The following is an 18,574-nucleotide window of genomic DNA, read 5'->3' on the forward strand; positions in this document are numbered from 1 at the left end:
AAAGACAGAGGAAATGAAAATGTCATTAAAACATAAAGAACTCTCTCACTTGATTCAGGCACCTTGTGTGCTGTCTGAGCCTGAAAGGAAATTGAAAAAGGAGAAAAGGAAGCAGTTAACAAGCCAGAAACTTAAATGACCAGTGGGGCTGCCTCAGTCCAAGCGGGATTTCTAGGGAATTGTCAGAAAATTAGCACAGTAGCTAAACACCTGTTACAAGAAGCTCAAATAGACATGTACACAAAGTGGATTGGGACTGTGGGATACAGGACAAACTTGAGCACTGAACCAGGGCAATGGCATTCATCACGAGTTTTAGAATCACACAGACGTGGGCTCAAACCCTTCTCTGTAGCTGTGCCGCCATGTAACCATGTTTATGGGCAACAGTGTCAATAATGTACCTCATGGAATTAGGTAAGATGATTATGTGAGATAATTTTATAAAGCGCCTGGTACTCATTCTAAGTCGTTAGTTGTTATGATTCTTTTTATCTTTATTATTTACGGTCTGGATTTTGATTCTCCCAATGTTTTCCCTGCATCCTGTAGCAAAAACAAGGAAATAGAAAACCCACACATCTAGTAAGGAAAAAGGCCAACTCATGTATGGAACCAACACGAGAGAAGTAGCATATGACACTTGAAAGGGTCCCGCGCTAGAATTTGTACTGATAGTTTTAGAGTGGTTTGGCTGACTCTTTAACAGGGCACATTCCTCGGTGGCCTTTTTGCAAAGCCACGGTTAGTTTTTTCGACCCAGCAATCTAGCGTCCTTTGAGAACATCACAGGTACTCTACTACATCTAATGACAGCTAAGAAAACTCAGTTTCTATATGCCTCCTCCTGTTACCCCAAGTCCATGTCTCTACATCATTAACTAAAAACATCCTAGACTCCCCACAGAAACAACCGGGTAGCCACCCCAATTTGATAGGCCCTAAGGATCCTAGTAGGTAGACGAAATACCGTAAGGGTACATTGAGTGGTGGGTACAAGGTTTTCTATTCACCTGCCGTTAGCTGTGGAAATGTCAGGCAGTGCAGCCCTTGGTGTAAGTGTGTGCTTTCAATAAGTCAAGGAGATGAGTTCAGCAGTGTCTTGACAAGCAGGAGATATGGTCGGTTTTTAAACATGCAGGAGTGTGTGCTAGGAAGTGCTGCCAGTGCTGACTTATGGAATGACCTAACTCAAATGTGTAGATTTCTTGAGGAAATTAAAGTACCTTCCTTAGGTATGTTTTTTTACCCTGCGTTGGGTGTTCTGTGCTTTAATAAAAAAGCCGTAAAAATACTTCAGGGAGGTGAGGGATCAAAACAGCTGGAACTTTAACATCTGAGTCGAAAGGAACCTGCTCTCTGGGCGCAAAATGATATTAAAAGTGATACAGTAAAAAATGATGGATAGACTTAGAACGAGAACACAGCGTGATCAAAGACAAGCCTCATGATGATCAAGCAAGGGCCGGTAAAGGGAAACAGGGTGATGCCTGACGGAAAGGGTCCCATTTAAGACGCAGAACTCCAGGGAACTCTCTCTCGAACCATCAAGGGCTAAGTGGCCACTTGGTGACTGTCACAATCTCTGAGCTTCAGTTTTCTCTTATCAATTCTCATATAATAATTCAGACCCTGAATCCCTGTTTTCAGATTGAATAAGATGATGAAGATTTAAGAAGTTTGTCAACTGTTGGGCTCCTGGACCCAAATAAGGGGATTCCTTCTATTACCACTCAGTAAAGCCAACAAGCCTTAGTTTACTAAGTAAAATAAGTAACTTTGTTTTTACGAGATCTCTCAAAAGGATACTGATGTGGTTGCATAGCCAGTTATATTTAAGTTCCAATTACATAGTTACTTTTCCTCGTTCTTCACATAGAAGAAGCAGAATCATAGAAAAGTTTAAAAGCAGAGTCATCTAGGCACACTACAAGAACATCATAGTTGGCAATACTTACGATGACTCTATTCTCCCTTGTGAGAACAAAAGGGGGTTCTGGAAATGCAAGCTTCTATCCTGGATTATTATAAAAGAGTCTTCATTAATTGCCCACTTCCTTCCCTGCTGAGCTCCAGGGCTCTGATCTCCAATGCCTGACCTGTGTGAAACATGACCGTGACAATGTCTCTCCCTTATTCAGGAATATTCAAAGTCTCTTCAGGTCTTCAACAATACAGTCCCTGCTTGTATGTTTAAGTCCCATCCTCAGGGATTCCTGTGCTCATATACTATCCCCCAGGCAAACTGGTGTCTCCCCAAGGAAAGTGCCTTTTCCCTCCCTTCACTGTGTTTTAATCCTGTTCCCTTCATCTGAGGTCGCTGTGGTTTTTAACTGTGCCAGCTTAGTTACACAGGAATTAAGTTTCCCAGAATTTCTTACTTTCTGCCCATAGAGAGATCCTGAGGGTGCCGGGGCCTGGGGGCACGACTACAGTTCACTGTTGCTGATCCCTGGCTCACTGCTGGGGGAGGGCGGCCATGGCCACTGCTCCTTCAACTCCTGCCATATCTGCCAGTTCAACTTCTCCAATGCTGAGGCCAGGCAGAGAGATGTGGAGCTCCATGGCTGAGCGCACCAGCCTCCTGGGCAGGTGATCCACATCATCAGGTTTAAATATAGCGAGAGACAGGGAAGGGCTGCAATCTGTCCTCACAGCTTCCAGACCACCCTCTTCCCCTTCACATCCAGCTGTTCTTTCTGACTGCCTGCCCAGCACAGGCAGAGGCAACAGCTTTCCGCAGACTGTCATCAGGTCCTTCTCAGAGTTCACGGTTAGTCACTCTTCTCTGAGCTCCCAACTGTCCCCTTCTAGTCCTTTAAGTGCTAGCTTCTCCCACTTTATGGCTCTCTCTAATAAATCCCATATTCCATATCATTCATTCCTATCATTTCTGCTCCCCTGGTCCGACCCTGATTCATATACCACCCTTCCTCACCAATCTCCATATGTGCAAAACCTGTCCCTCAGTTCAAGATGCATTTTAAATACAACTTTCTCACAAATCTCTTCCTAAGTTACACAGCCGTCTCTTTTTTTAAATGCTAAAATTTTTTATACATCTTCTTAAAGTTATGTTCTATACTCTTACACTATTTGAAATATAAGTTTTATTATAAATTCCTATGCATAGCTTATGCTTTTTTTTTCTTTTAAACAGAGTTTCACTCTGTTACCATGGGTTGAGTACCATAGCATCATAACTCACATTAATCTAACTCTTGGGCTAAAGCAAACCTCTTGCCTCAGCCTCCTGAGTAGCTGGGACTACAGGTGCCCACCACCATGCCTGACTAGTTTTTCTATTTTTAATAGAGATGGGGTCTTGCTCTTGTTTAGGCTGGTCTTGAACTTCTGAGCTCAAGCAATCCACCTGCCTTGGCCTCCCAGGGTGCTGCGATTATAGGTGTGATGTGTATCTCATCTCTCATAGTAGTCCATACATTTGTACTCTTCAGTGGCTGTGTTTGTGTGTTTTTAATCTCTGTATCTCACCAGTGTCTTGCTTACAGAAGGTTCACAAAAAATGCTTACTGTTCAAATGAGTAAATGAATATCTCTGCCATGACTCCCGTTACTAACACGGGTGACTGGACTCCTGTGCCACTGCGTGTAAGACCGGCTCACTCACGTGAAGACCATTTCTGTGCTTGGCCTGCCTTTTTACTCCCCTCCCTTAGAGAAGAGTCTCTAGTCTGCATTCAGCGCTGTGTGTTCTTATCATACACATCGTTCCTACAGATCCATTACTCAGCTCCTTAGTCCACAGGAAAGCAGAAACTGCTAATTGTATGGGGAAACGGCTAAAGCAAGATGCGTTGAAGGCAGTAAGGACTAGCAGACAGTAAGAGGGAGAAAGGACAGAGAATTTATGAAAATCAGATGACACGCATTTAAAAGTACAACAGTCTAGGGCCATTTAGTATAGAGAGAAAATGATCTCACCTCAATAAATTTCAAAGGAATTATAGTCCACTCCAATAAACTGTCCTGTATAGCCAAAATTAAGTAATGCCCACATTTTAGAATAATCTCTTTCATGAAATTGTTTTTAAAGTAAAAGTCTAGAGGCCATCCTAGCACTCTGGGAGGCTGGTGCAGGTGGATCGCTTGAGCTCAGGAGTTCAAGACCAACCTGAGCAAGAGTAGGACCCTGCCTCAACTAAAAATAGAAAAAATAGCCAGGTGTGGTGACAGGTGCCTGTAGTCTGAGCTACTCAGGGGGCTGAGGCCAGAGAATTGCTTCAGCCCAGCAGTTTGAAGTTGCTGTGAGCTATTCCAGGCACTTTACCCAGGGCAAGAGAGTGTGATTCTGTCACAAAGAAATTAAAAAAATAAAATAAAATAAAGCAAAATTTTAAAATGAAAGGTACATATTGAAATTTTACCATTTGTAAAAATCCTGAAGCTGTTCTCAGAGAGAAAGAAAAGTAATAGGGTGTAAGTTTTTTATACGTTCATTCCACAAATATACAGAGTGCCAGCTATGAGTCAGGCAGTGTTCTCGTGTGTGTATATGAGTATGTGTGTGAGTGTGTGTGTGTGTGTAGACCTTTCCTCCTAGAAAACCATCAAACTTTCGCACTTTGTCAGGTTCATTGAAATACCTGAACCCTACTTAGAAGATATGAGAAGATGAAAGTTACACTTTTAAAAATCACATAACTAAAAAAAAGTCATTGTAAATAAGCATTGTATTGTATTTTTGCAGAGAAGCAAATAAAGGCAACTGGCAGAATAGAACCTAAGTCATTATTACAAGCTTCTTCCAGGGCAAAAGAAACTGTCCACTGAAATGAAGCTCCTCGCCTTCCTCACACAACCTGTGCCTCATTTCCCTGCCAAACCTGTCTTTTCTGCAGGCGAGGTCCCTGGAGACCTCAAAGGTGCTATAACCCTCAACAATTTGCTTTTGAAGAAAAATGTGGCAAAACACAAGAAATAGTCATCATCACCGTCCCCGATACATGCATGGAGGCAACTGTGGCACTTTCCATTTTTACTTCTTAATTACAAATTATCAACCAACATTTAACATTTGCACAGGGGTGCAGCAGAGATGGAATGGGATAATGAAAGTAAACAGTCAGCACAGCTCTTGGCACAAAAGAAGCCCCAGATCAACGTAAGGTCTTCAACTTCCAGCAAGCTCTGTAAATTAACCTCATTAAGTGTTACCTAGGGCAAAATTTCAGCCTTCTGCTGCTTTTCCCTTGACACCCGGAATGCTCTGGGGCCATCACTGGAATACAAAATGAGTTTCCAGCCAGGCAGACCCAGCCTGACAAGGTGGATGGGCAGGCCTGGAAGTGCTGCCTGGCAGATGCTGGAGGAAAGACACAGGGTGGTCACGTAGCACCTTTTGCTCCCACGTCATTCCCCAGGACTGGCCCTTCTTCTTACAAGAGAGCCTTTCAGAAGCTCCAGTACATGCTCTGCTGAGGGCCAGGTGCCAGAATGGGCCTGGAACAAAATTCATATCACTGCTTATATGATTAAATTTTTGGCTTTGATTTTTTTTTTTAAGGGAAGTTAATAAAACAAGCACAACTGAAAAAACCTCCTGGTACATACATATAAGCATGTTGGGAGAGGTTATTTCAGTACAAGAAATAATAAAAACAGCTGAAATGAACTGAGCACTAATTATGCTCTAGGCACCGTGCTGAGTACTTTACATGCATACTTCATTTAACCCTCACAGCAGCCCTATCCCTGTGTCAATAACACAGATGAGGAAACAAGTTTAGAGGTGTTAAGGAATTTTACCATATCCCAGAGGTAATGAGTAGCAATAGCCCGCCCAGGATGTCTCACTCTAAAATGCATGTTTTTACCACTATACGCCAGTGACATGATAAAGGCTGAAAGATTAGGTCATGTATTCATTCACTGATTCAATACACTTATTGAACGATTCCTTCAAATAAGCCACCATGAAGTAAGTGGGACAAATAGAAATGAATAAATACACAGGTTTGCAGGATTGCATAATGGTTAGGCTTGTTTAAATTCAAATATTAAACATATCACTAACCCTGTGACCTCATGCCTTAGTTTCCTCATCTGTAAAATGGTGATTATAATTGCACCTGTCTCATAGGGCTATTCTGAGGCTTCAGAAAGTGAATATTCATGAAACTCTTGAAATAAAGTCTAACATATATTATCAAACTATTTTAAACTCAGATTATTAAGAGGCATGTATGAAATTATACGTGTGAGTAAAAATGTCATAGAGGAATCAGCCTGTGAGATGCTTCTTGAATGGTGAGGTACCATTTAAACTTGTAGTGCCAGAAAGAACACATTGAACTTATATGGAATTAAGTTCACCTTTCACATTCTCACTCTGCAGTACAGAAACGGGTAGCTGCAGCTCGACGAAGAAATAGCTCTAGGTTCAATGTTTTGGGGAATTGATTACATAAAACACCTACACAAGAACTGTAAAATTTCCAGCCGAATTGAACTGAGCAGCAGTGCATACATTTCCATCCATTACTTAATGCATTTGGAAATAAGAATGGCATCGCTGGAGAAAAAGCAAAGGCATTTGGTTTTGCCTATTTTTGCTGTTATTTTTCCCCTTTGAGACTTTCTAATGGGAAGGAGAGGCTGTGAATGACACATCAATGAAACAGAATTGTCTTTTTCATCTGTTCATCGCAGCCCATGTGAGATCAGAGCAGTTTGTCTCCTCATCTTATAAATAAGTTCCTCCATTACCTTCGGTCTGTCTCAGGCATCAACCTGGTCATCACCCTGCTTCAGTCTTTCAGTGACTTCCCATTACACTTTGCATAAAATCCAAACTCCTCACTGCGGCCTGCAAGGCCAGTCTGATGGAGCCCCGCCTATCTTAAAACCCCATTTCCTGCCCTGTCCCTCTCATCAGGCCACGCCACCTCACTCATGAACTTGGGCCTGTCCTGACTCCTCAGGCTTTTTTCTTGGTTCAAATGTTACCTTCTCAGAGATGTTCTGAACTATGCTATTTAAAACTATTCTCCTGAGTAAAGTATCTCAAGAATGGAGGAAAAATTATCCAATGTACTCAGTACTTCTATGAAACCTACTTATATTCACTCACACTTTGTTATGAAAGATAGAACACAACTATAGCCCAGGATGAAGAAGAGAAATGGAGTGGGAAGGGAGAGGAGGGGGGAGGTTTGATAGAGGGAGGGTAAAAGGCGGGACCACACCTATGGAGCATACTGCAAGGGTACAAGTCAAATCTGTCAAATGTAGAACATAAATGTCTTAACACAATAATTAAGTAAATGAGGTGAAAGCTATGTTGATTGGTTTAATGTAACCATGTCAGATTGTATATATAAAAAAATCAACACATTGTACATCCATATGCATAAATGTATTCATGATCTATGTGTATTTGACTTAATAAAAAAAAAATCCTTCTTCCACATCCCTCCAATGTTACTGTTTAATCCCTGTCCTTCATTTCCTTTTCGGAAATAACTTACATTTCTTCTGTTTACTCACATATTCACATTTTTGTCTTGTTCTCAAACTGTAACTATAGCATCATACCAAAAAGAGATCATTTTAACATGTCTGCTTTCCAAAGCAGTTTTGCACAACTCTTAAATATATGCCACACACACACACACATACGTATATATAGAGGTTGCCAAAAAATGCATACACGTTTTCAGAAAGAAATAAACTGTATTAAAATTGTAATACTCAGTATAGACAATAACAAAAGATGAATAACAAGTCATGTTTGAGCATTTCTTGTAATTATAGAAGTCAAATGTGACTTCAGTATATATTAATACATACTCATATATACACATACCTTTATACATATACATGTATACTTATATATTATTTAAATATGCAAAATATAAAAATAGTCAACATTACATATATACACACATATACCTATATGAATGCACATATGTGTATAAGTACATATAGGTGTGTATATGAATATATACAGGGTCTGACAATTAAGTTAGTGAACTCATCCTAGAAAAAGTGCTACATACTTTGTAATGAATACCACTAAGGCCACCTTAAAGTGCTCCCCTTGGGAAGCTATGCACGATGCCAGGGTCTAGTCCACCCTTCAATGCAATTTTTAAACTCTTTCTGATATGGCCATCAGAGCTGTCATTATGTTACCCTTGATGTATTGAATGTCATCAAAATGTCATCCTTTCATTATTTACTTTACCTTTAGGTAAAGAAAAAAGTAATTGGGGGACAAATCAGTGTGTAGGGACAGTGTTTCATTATAGTTATTGATTTAATGGCTATAAACTCCCTCATAGACAGTGCTGTGTGAGCTGCTGTATTGCCATGATGCAAGACCCACACGTGTCCCATGCCAAATTTTTCAGGTAAGATTTTTCTGTTTCTATGTTGATGTTTACTTGATCTGCTATGCTTCTCACAGTCAGCTGACAATTTTCATGCCAAATTTGATTAACTCTTTACAAAGTTTTTTTCAGTGTTGCTTATTAATGGCTACCCTAACCTCTCTTCCTTGGTGATGCTTTCTGTCCCCTCAGAAAAACATTTAATCTATTTGTATACTGCTGTTTTCTTCATGGCAATATTCCCATAAAGTTGGACTAACTTTTCCCTGATTTCACTTCCAATTTTGCCAGTTTAACAAGAAATGTAATGTTTGTTGAGTGCTTCCAATTCAAGCTCCAATAGTCTCATGGTAGCACATAAAAATACACAACAATAATAAATGACACTCAGCAAGACACCATCACATGTCAACAGGAACACAGCTGTGAGATGCTGATATATCAAGGTTATGAAACCTTACTGAGTTGTCTGTCTGGTGCTGCCAACATAAGCACATGGCTGCCAGTTCATGAACTTAATTGCCAGACCCGGTATGTCAAATTTCATTTCACTATTACATATACAATTAGCTTGCTTATCCATTTCCAAGGATTTATTTTTACATCTTGGGGACTAATAATCATGCTAATACCTATGAATACATTTATTTATTCACCACTGACTCATTATTGGGAGTCCACCATTTACCAGTACTATTCTAGGCACCTGGGATACAACAGTAAGCAGAACAAGTGTTCCTATCCTGTAGATTTTAGATTCTAGTAGAGGTGAAATTAAAAATAAGCAAAAGACAAAGTAAGCTATGTGGATGCTTGTAAGGTGATGATTATTATAAAAATCAGAAAAGTAGAGTCATTTAAGAGAGATGAGGAATGGTGGGGGTGGGGCCAGGGATAGGGGCAGTTTTATGAGAATCACAGTGGGCTCATTGGGAAGACATTAAGCAAAGACTGCAAGCAGAAGGAGGAATTAGCCACATAGATACCCAGGACATCTCATCAGAAAAGAAACAAAATATAAATCATACAAAGTCCTGTGGAGTGTTTTAAAGAACGCCCAATACTCTAAGTGAAACACTGCTGTGTGGTCACTTGTACCAGTCACTGGTTTAGTACTTCCTATGTATTAAATTACTTAGCTCTCACAACAACCCAATGAGTTATGTATTATATATATATATCCTCATTTTACACAAGAAATTTACAGAAGTTAAATAACTTGCCCAGGATTATACAGATGGAGCAGAATTTGAATCTATATAAAAAGCCTCCTGAACCGTTACAAAATACTGCTTCAGTACTGAAAATTCTGATACAGTGAATGTTAGACTTCAGTGAAAAGTCCCTAGATAACTGTTTCCTTAGCAAGTTATCCAGATGATTCTCATGATCTAGGCGCCATTAATTATCAGTGGTCTGATCCCTTCATCACACCAAAGATTTCCAGATATTTTAAGGTAAATTTCACATTCATTTCCTATTCTTTACCATCCCAACAGTATGCCAAAGTGGGGCACATCCTCTTAGACCAGCCGGTATATTGTCTACTCAATATACCCTCCCTCTTGGAGTTTCATCAAATGGATGAGGCTCTGGGTGAACTACAGTGTTGAGTAAAAACGAAGGAATGATTATTTACTAAATGCCTTTTAGGTGCCACTGTTACGTGACTAGGGCTGAATATACTATTTTATCTTACTTTATACTCAATAATAGAGAAGAGATAGAGATGATAGATAGATAGATAGATAGATAGATAGATAGATAGACAGATAGGACATGTTTATTAACATTTAACAGATGAAAAAAGGAAGTCTGGACAGGCTAAGCAAGCAGCATCTAGGATTCCAACCCAACCTGAACTCAAAGCCAGATTATGTTAGATTTCCAATCCAACATTGCTTTCAAAGCCAGACTTTGTTTTACTATAGACTCTGTCCATTTAATCCCCTCTTGCCACCATTGTCTCACTCTGTAATCTAAAAACTGAAGTCTAATCTTGCAAAAATTACTACTTAGTGTATATTACTACTTTTCAGTTTCCATCATTTCTAAATTTGAAAGAACTCCTACATTTCATTGAGTTAAGCTTCTCTTGTGTGCACTAAAAGTTCAAAAGAAGAAATCAGAAAAAATGTGCACTCATAATGCTTAAATGCAAATGAAAGCCAAATATTCTATTCCTGTATTTCATTGTAGAATATCACGGTGATTAATGATGATACACAGCATGCATTTTTTCATACACACACACACAAAAAGGCTCTATTTTTATTCCCCAAACAATAAACGTCCATGTACCTAACCCAGTTGTCTAGTTTTTCGTCCCATCCTCAAACCTGGATCCTGAGGGGGATGAGGGAGATTGGTTTGCTGGGCAGAGGAAGGCAGCAGAATCACATTTCTGAGGACAGAAAGGAGCCATCCTGAGTCTGAACCCTAGATAGAGCAGGTCTCCGTTGTGATTCTCACAGAGTCTGGGGAGGCTACCAGATGTCTGGGCTTCACAATGCTCTAACAAAGAGTGGAGCTCCATTCTCAGCCTGTCATGGTATCTTCCATGGCACTACTCTAGAACACTGAGCCCCAGACAGCATCTTCTCCAAATCCCTCATTTTAGGAGAGAAAACAAGGAAGCCTAGAGAAGAAAAAGCAACTAACCAGTAATGGTGTAATGAATGGCTAAGGGGAAAAAAAAATCATCATTTTGAAGTTAGAAAACCAGGGTCCAAGTTCTAGCTCCACTAATTGGCTACACAGCCTTAACAAACATTAAATACTCAGGACATAAAATGTTGGAAAATCTGCCCTGATTACCTCAGAATTACTGTAAAAAGATAATAATGACACTATATGTGTGTAAATCTGTGTATTTAACAAGCATTTTGAGGGTTTAATGTTCTATAAAAATCAAACTGTTATTATTTGAACCTTGGTCTTCCTCTTTCTAATGCACTGTCTATTTGGGCATGTAATGAAATCATTATTAGTGCTATTTTTGAGCATGATAACAGTTGAAATCCACATGCACCAGGCTATTAACAAATATCATAGCGTATGACTGACATCTACCAATGGCCTGAAAGAATGAGTTGATTATCTCCACTTTACAGATGATGAAAATAAGGCAAAGTTACAGGCTACGTAACTTGTGTAAAGTCAAACCCAGGAAGATCGGTCTGACATCAAAGCCCACTATGGCACATAGCCACAATTATAAGTTGCCATAGTACCTAACCATACATCACTGGCTTGAGGAACTTTGCTATCTATGAAAAGAACATTTTCAGAGATCAGAGTTTATAAAATGACTGGTTCTCATTTTTGTTGCCTTTAGCATTGATTGGAAGAGAAAGAGGCCACTGTAATCATAAGAACTTGTGTGCCAGACAGGTAGAAACCACAGGCATCTGCCGGAAATAAACTAGACGCAAAAGGTTATTTGTCCTTATGGCCAGTTGATGCCAATTATATCAAACAATAGTTGAACTGATATAAATTCTTCACTGCTTTTAGCAATCTTAATATCAAACCTCACTGCGGCTACCCACTTCCATGGAAACTTCCTATTTTCTCCCAGGTAATTCATTTCTGACACTTGACATTGCCTTTCCTGTCAATATACACAAACATGCACTTCAGTGTCACCCTTCACTGTGTTTGCTGCAAGACACCCTTTATTATTAGGATAGAAATGTGTTTTTCCATTGTCAAGGCAATGATGTCCCGTTTTCTTAGTCTGTCTCCTTATCATTTACCTGATTTTATGATCACAAAATTAAAAGAAATAAAAATTACCTTATTAATGTGTAGAGGCAACCTTTGAAATGATTAACGCTATGATAAAGTTTGGGGAAGCCAGAAAGCCAATTCGTGGCCTGCCTGACGCAGCACGACTCCATCACCCATTCACTTTTGTACTTCTCGTGTACAAGGCACTGTGCTGGGCCCAGGACAGAAGGATCCAGGTCCTCAGCTGCTTAAGTGATAATCGGGCACACAGACAAAAGCAGAGGCACGAATTACTGATCCACAATAAAAAAGTAAAAATAAAAATAGAAGATGTTAGAAGCCTTAAAGGGGGTTCTGTGGGCTGGGAGGAATCGAAAAAGGATTTGAGCAGCATGTTCAGAAACAGAAGGAGAACAGAGAGAGAGGAGACAGCAGGTGAGGTGGAGTGGTGTGAAGCTGCAGGGAGGGGCAGCTCTGAAGCTAGTTGTATGTGTCTTCAGATTTTAGGCTGGGGTATTTAGTAAACATGGTGTAGTAGAAGAAAAAGCTTTTTCCTCAGGCACACACAGGTCCCAATCTTTACTAACTGGATAACCTTGGGGACGTTTGTAAGTTTCTCTGAGCCTTCATTCATTCATCTTCAAAAAGGCAAGCAATCTTCTATGTCTGAGAGGTATTTCTCTGCTTAGGGAAATGACAAAAAGGTTGTTGCAAGTACATGCACCATGACTGTTGATTTCCCTTGTTTTTCTCTGTTGGGTGAGAAAATACAATTCTTGAGCATAAAATGAGGATATCGTCTCTTTCTTCCCTTTTCCTCCCTTTATCTTTAACTTTGGCAAGGAGATATGATTACAGAATCAGAGTTGAAAGGAATCTTCAAGAAAGATCCACAATGCATGACAACTGAAGACCCCTTGGGATCATCTTGTCCAGCTCTCCCACGTCAGAAGGTAGGATGGGGATGGGGGGATCTGAGTCAAGGTTCTCAGTTCTAGTCCCAGGGTGGGACAAAGGAAGGTCCTGACTACCTGTGAAATGAACAGCGTAGATGAGTCTCAACACTGGTTCTTGTCTTGTGCTATGTGATAGAGGTCATGCCACTTGCCTTCTATGGGCCTCGGTTTCCTCAAAATAACACACAGAGTTGTTGCAAGGATCGAATGAGATGGCGTGTTTTAAAACATTCAGCATAATCCATGATGAAGTTCAGTAAAGGATGACAGCTGTTTGATTTTGATGATTGTAACTTAACATACTGATAAATGAAAGGATTTATTGGCAGAAGAAAGAATTGGTATTTATTAAAAGTCTCCTATGAATAACTTGCTGACACGGGGACTTAAGCTTCTATGTGGGCAACAGTGTCCCTGTTTCCCAGCTGCCAAGCTTGAGGATCATCCCTTTGGGATAATTTGCCTCAGGAACCTGACAGACTCTAAAAATCCACACTGTCACAACTGCTAGATGTAGTTGAAAGAAAGTCCGACTAGAAGAAGGTCTCCTATCAACCTCATCAGTATAAACCATGTAGTCTCCGTTTAAAAAAAAAACAAAAAGCCAAATGAGTAGCTAACCTGAATTCATCTGCCCAAATATCACACACCAAATGTTCTGTAACCTTCCTGTTCTTTGGTGGGTTTTTTTTTTTTTTTTCACAAAGAACAATTTCCAAAATGGGCAAAGAGCACAGTAGGTGGCTCTCTTTAATATTTCACAGGCGAGGCGACAGTGACTCACCAGATCCTACATCTGTGTCACCAGCCCAATGAAGTTGAGCAATAAATGAAGCTGTGTGTCTGCTGGAGGTGACTATTGTCCCTCTACCTTCTTCCCTGACTTCCTTCAGCCACGTTCTGATTCCTTAACTATGAGCATAAGATGATGATAACTACCTTTTGGCAAAAGCAAACATATGCTCCCCACTGCCGAAAGCAAAGAGCACAATGTTTCCTCCCTAACTGTGCGTGCACACCTCTCTGCTCCCTGCAAAGAAGAGAAACCGGATGGCCTAGGAGCAATCTCCATAGATAAATGGTCCGCCTGACTGGGCTGGAAGCAGATCCATTCATCTTCTACCTTGAGCCTACAGCCATCAGTTTCCACAAGAAGGACTGAAAACTGCCTACGAGTGATCAGCACCACCAGCAAGAAAAGTCTTTTCTGGAACGCTGCCTCTGCATACTGTTCTCTCTATGCCTTTCTTTATGGAAATGGAGAAAGAGTTATACAGGGTGGCCATAAAGTCGGTGTGCAGTTTTAAATTCCACACTGTTTTAAATTGCACATGAACTGTACAGCCTTCCTGTTTAATGCTATAAACACTCATGTCACTTCTGGTTCAATTGCTTAGCGTGGGGATACAGAAGGAAGGAGCCTCTCAGAGAAAGAAGAAAACCGTGGCATGATTCTGAACTTCATGTCTTTATAGAATCCTTCCTCCTAGGAATTCAAGGTGCACTGTGTCAAGCATGTGAGAACAGGAAGGTTGCCATGGAGGTCATTGCTTTAAACTGCCTCCTCTGAGAGCAGACCCCACTAAACTCTACAGAACCATGTTCAAGGATCATTCTCTTAGCAAGGGAATATCCACTTTTCAACAAAAAAGCTTACCCTGAAATCACCAGCCAGATAAGGTCAACTGAATAACCGAAGAAAAATGTTAAAGATATCATTGGAGAGGCAACAGGTTGCGACAAGAAAAGGCCTAATGTAGAAGTCAGAACATGGGAATTGGATCCCCGGAGTTGAAACTGACTCATCTCATGAGCCCCTGGCAACTTCTCATTTCTCTGAATCTCATTCCAGGATTTTTTTCTTCAATAAATTGACACGAGCTAGGAAGAGGTATTCAGTGAGCACCTACTTGCTACATATGCTTGACATTATTCACTGAATTTAATCCTCATGCAAATCCATGGGGTGTTTGCTTTTTCCATTTTAGAACTGGATAAAACAGAAGCTTTAAATAGTGAAATAATTGTTCAGCAGTCCCCAGCTAGCTAATCTCCTCTCCATTCCCTTGTTCAAGCCTTATTTTGAACATTTCCCTTTTTCCCACAAGTATTAGAGCTGAAATTTGGAATCTAGTAAGTCTGACCACAAACCATGAGCTTTTCCCACTGTTAGTGTGCCTGCCAGGTCCTATCAGGACTATCGCAAATAATAAGGAAGACAACCTATGTGCAATGTACTTTGGAAATACTAAAGTTATATATATACACACATACATATAGTTTTGATAACAACAAATGATAATTTGTGTAAAGAGGAAAGGTATAACTGTGCATCTTTTCTTCAAAGAACCAGTACAGTACCAAAAGGAATTAGTTTTTAATCTCGCTTCCATCCCCTTGTTCTGACCTTATTTTAAAATATATCCCTTTTCCCCACAAGTCCCCTGTTTCTCAGGCACAGGTTCAGTTGTCTCCCGGCCAGCTCATCACAATGCATGCACACGGAACCAGCTGATGGAAGCAAGTGATCCCATCTCCTGCAAATGCTCGGTGTGGGAGGCACCTCAGAGGGCATCACCGGACCCTTCCCATCCATCACAATGCATCACACCCCCTTCACAGCACTCATCAACCCTGCACGAAGATGCTATAGACTGGGAAGGAGACAGCAAACTATAAATGCCGGACTTAAAGCAGTAGATAGCAGGAAATAATCGTATGAAGTTAATCAGAATAAAATCAATTGTTATGAGCAGGGTAGGGGTCCAAGAGGGGAGCTGTTTTAATTTTAAAATACCAGTGACACAAGAAGATGACTGTGGGAATATCTATGTGTACGCGTGAGTGTTTAAATAAAGCAGGTTTGCATCCATAAAGGTCTAAAATTATCTGTATCCCTGTACAATCCAAGAGAAATAGATGAGAATTTTGTTGTTTTCTGATACTAGTTAAAAAATATCAATCTGTTTGGCTGACTTAGACAGCAGGGATGTAGCCTGCAACGTAGCTACAACCCCAACTTCCCCCTAGTCTTTCTGCCTTTCTTCAGTTTTAAGACCCTCTTTCTAGGTAAAGTATGTGTCAGGTCAGGGCAGGTCACAGGCCTAAGGTTTCACCTAAAAACTAGTAGGAAATTCTTAGCACTGAGAAATATGAATTTTATATTCTTAATCAAGCATCATCACCCATGTCGCATGTGCACAATATTCAGAAAACGCCTACTATAAAAAAACTGCTAAAATTACAAAGAAAAAAACATTACCAAATTACTAGGTTTTTTTTTTTTAATGCCACCTTAAGGTAGTATGAAATCACCTTTCTGAAAAGCCACTGTCTCCAGACTTGCTCTACTCTGTAATATTTACAATAGTTGCCATCCGTTTTGGACCAGCTGGGGGCCAGGCCAGGCACTGTGCTAAACACGTTATTTGAATGCTCCTATTTCACCCCCCCCCCCCAAAGAGCTAAAGGGCTCATTGTGACCATTATAATCTGTTATTTTGTGGCTGGAAAAAAAAAAAGTGTCAGAAGGGTAGACTAACTTGCCCAAGTACACGAAGCTAACACATGGCAGAGCTGGAGTCCAATCCAGGTAGGCTCTCCTTTCTCGGCCAGCGGTCTGTACCGCGGAGCAACAAACGCTTCGCGTGACACCCTGGTTCACAATTTCACAACCGCGGGGTGGAAGGAAGACAGGCTGGGGACTGACTCTTAAAGGAAGCAGCAGAAGTTTGCTTTTATGTTGTGTGATTTGTCTCTTTAATTCAGCTTTCTTGCTCCTTCCCGGTGTTTAAAAGTGGGAAGGGGCTACTGTGTGTTTCCATGAAATCACGTCTTGCTAAATGAGGGGCATCCCATGCCCGCTTAGGGCCACGGCTCTGCTTCCTCCCGGGCTGGGGAGAAACTGTGAGTACCCTAGGAGGTCACTGGCGCCGGGGCGTCCTTCGCCTCTCCCCGGACTCCGCCAGGAGTTGGTCTGACACCCTGGACACCCTGGGCAGGGGCATCTTTCTGAAAAAGCAGGTCAGAGAAAGAGGGAGTGAGGCTGCAAGCAGCATTTTCCCAGGCTGTCAGAGCTCTGGGCTGGGAGCGACGCGACACCGAATGGGCTTGCGGGGACACACTGCCCCCTTCTATCCTCACAGTTCACAGCAGCGCTCCGCAGAAACCAAAGCGAGGGGCTGTCAAAGGGCTGGAGAACGGGGGCAGCAACGAGCAACCGTCCCACAACTGCGTTACTCAAATCCCTGCTAAGCAAAGATGGGGGCACCGGACAGCTAGTTCGAATCCTGGCCTCAGAGCTAACTAGCTAACAGCAGAACGGTCTATCCTAGCGGCTGCCCCGTTCTGTACCTCAGTTTCCCCTTCTGTAAAACAGGGGAATTGAAAGAAACGATCTGTAAGAATCCATCTACACTGAGACTCTGCGGCTGAGTGATCTTGCGACAGCGCGACACTCACCTTTCTTGGGAAGCTGAGCGGGCTCCGCAAAAGCAGCGGGGACGGGCCCAGGGTCAGCGGGCCACGCTGCTTCCCGCGCCTCTGGCCGAAGCGGAGCCCCCGGGACCAGGATCCAGGCGGTCTTCCCCAATGAGCCTCTTACTTTCCGCCGCACTTTCTTTTCCCCCCTCTGGGGCTCCTCCCCCGGAGCGGCGCGATTGGCCGCGGCCGCGCAGCTCAGGCTCCACCCGCCGCCTGGGCTCGCCGGCGCTGTGGGCTTCCAGGAGCCGCGGCCGCGGGGCGGCCCCTCGGGCGGTCCCGCCCGCCGCAGGGAGGAGCCGCTCCGGGCCGGCCCAGGGCGGATGCGAGGCTGCGCTGGCGGCCGAGGCGCGGGCCACAGCCTGGGCCGCCCTGCGCGCGCGGGGAGGGGACAGGATGGGTCCTGCGGCTCGGCTGGGCGCGCTGCCAGGCGCGCGGGGACAGACGCCCCTAGCTGGACACAGGCGCACACATGCGCTCATAGCATCATCGTGGTCTCACGGGGGGAGATCTGTGCCATCCGACTTTTCCTCCCGTCTCTGTGTATTTTGCAATCGTGCTGCGAGGCCGTGAGTCAATCCAGGCTACACGTTTTTCGCACCTCCCTTGTGCCAAGCACAGAGCGCGACAGGAAGAACCGGAGATGCGATGTTGGCAGTCCGGTCCGCAGCTCGTGCTGTCTTGAAGTGACAGTCATGGGAGCAAGCCCTGGGTCACGACAGCAGGAATGAATCTGTATCGTCCACTGGGGTGTACCCGGTGCCTAGCAAAGTGCCTGGTACAGAGAAGGCACACGTATGGTGAATAAGTGCATGAATAAATAACTAATAGACTATAGAAGAAAATACTCTCAAAAAAATTGTTTCCCTTTCGTCCATTCCCGTTTCTCCTGATTTGTGGATGCGCCTTTGGCTGCCCTCTCCCACTCGCGGTGGTGACCTGTGTCATCATCCTGAGCATCATTTTAGTGGCTTTCCTTAGGTCTGCTCCCTGGTTCAAGCACCCTCTGTGGTTACCTGCTGGTACCCACCCTCGCTTCTCCCTGACTGGAAA

The 18,574-nt window shown here is 42.4% G+C and overlaps 1 protein-coding gene across 1 annotated transcript in view; it reads right to left on the reverse strand.

Annotated features, from left to right (window-relative positions):
- IL1RAP (interleukin 1 receptor accessory protein) overlaps positions 1–17,659 on the reverse strand; it is a 138,995-nt gene extending 121,336 nt beyond the window's left edge. Inside the window, exon 1 of the mRNA XM_023514833.1 lies at positions 17,504–17,659. The gene's annotated coding sequence lies outside the window, so the exon portion shown is untranslated. The remainder of the gene's footprint in view (positions 1–17,503) is intronic.
- Between the last annotated feature and the right edge of the window lie 915 nt (positions 17,660–18,574).

Source organism: Otolemur garnettii, unplaced genomic scaffold (assembly GCF_000181295.1).
Source record: "Otolemur garnettii isolate 467f Iridium unplaced genomic scaffold, OtoGar3 scaffold00060, whole genome shotgun sequence".
Lineage (NCBI taxonomy): Eukaryota > Metazoa > Chordata > Mammalia > Primates > Galagidae > Otolemur > Otolemur garnettii.